The sequence below is a fragment of the Orycteropus afer genome, unplaced genomic scaffold (assembly GCF_000298275.1).
Source record: "Orycteropus afer afer isolate SDZICR_OR568_19922 unplaced genomic scaffold, OryAfe1.0 scaffold00022, whole genome shotgun sequence".
Lineage (NCBI taxonomy): Eukaryota > Metazoa > Chordata > Mammalia > Tubulidentata > Orycteropodidae > Orycteropus > Orycteropus afer.
The window spans coordinates 2,857,091-2,858,406 of record NW_006921609.1 but is presented as its reverse complement, the minus strand read 5'-3'; positions in this window follow the sequence as shown (position 1 = coordinate 2,858,406).

Below are 1,316 nucleotides of genomic sequence, written 5' to 3'. Positions count from 1 at the left end.
CAATTCCTTAAAACAAATCTCTCTCTATATGTGTTTTATTGGCTTGTGGATCTCTTCCATCCCCTAGGGCAGTGCCATCAGGTGCACATTCAAGGCTTGGTCGCCACATCCAGGTTTCAGCAAGTGGAAGGGGAACACTATGGAGGAGGCATATCTCTCTTAAAGGCCCGGCCCTGAAAAGGCATATATATACCACATCTGCTCAGATTATACCTGCTAACACTCTAGTTGCATAGCTACGTTAGTCTGCAAAGAAGGCTTGGAAATGTAGCCTAATTATGTGCCTAGGAGGAGAGAAGGATAAATTTTGGTGGATGGTTAGCTGTCTCTGCCACAGCCTGCAACTCTAACCATCAAGTTTTTGTATGTATCCTTCTCACTCTTATCCCTTCTCCATGAGAGACACATAAGCACACTCACCTCTTCCCCAAGGGAGGCAACTTAGGGTTCTTTCTTGTTGCTGTATCAAGCTCAAAGTCTAAGTTCCCTGGCTGATGTGCAGTGTTTCCACTGATGTCCAGGTATAGCTCCTAGCTGGCTGGTGACCCATAAATTGAGTGGCAAGAGATATTCTTCTGTTTATTTGCACCTGTCACCCAGAAAAAATGGTTGATCAGGGACAGGGGAACAATAATTAAAACTATTTCGAAAAACCAAGATTGAGAAACATAGCAGTCATTGGGCAATAACACTGATAGAACTGCACATATTTTGTAGCTCGATTTTCAAGCCCATAGGATAATTTAACAAAACAAAACTAAACAAAACCCAACTCACTGCCATTAAGTCAATCAACAACAACAACAACAAGCAATCCCCATTGCATTTCCGAGGCTGTAAATATTTATGGAAGTAGATTGCCCCATCTTCCTTCAGCAGAGCAGTTGGTGGGCTCAAATAATCACATGGCTATGAAGGAAGGTTGGGCAACTAATTCCATAATGATACCACCTTGGAAACCCAAGGAGGGGTTGCTATGAGTCAGATCCGACTCGACAGCCGTGAGTTTGGTTTGGTTTGGTTTTTATTTTACTTAGGGTTCTTAGGTTCATATATTCTTTAGCAACATAATTATCTCAATCTTAGTAATCTCTTATTTATTCTCTTCCAATGTGCCAGTAAGCACAACCACAAATTTTCCTAGCTATATTCTATTTGATATTTCAGTTTTTGCTTGAAAGCTTCTGTCATTTGAGACTCAGAATAAGTAAGCTTTTCAGGCCTAAATCTTTGGCTCTATCCCCTTCAAATCTTTGTCACTTTCTTGCAAGACCTTTTTTGATCATCCTATTTAAAATTTTGGGCAATCCTACTTC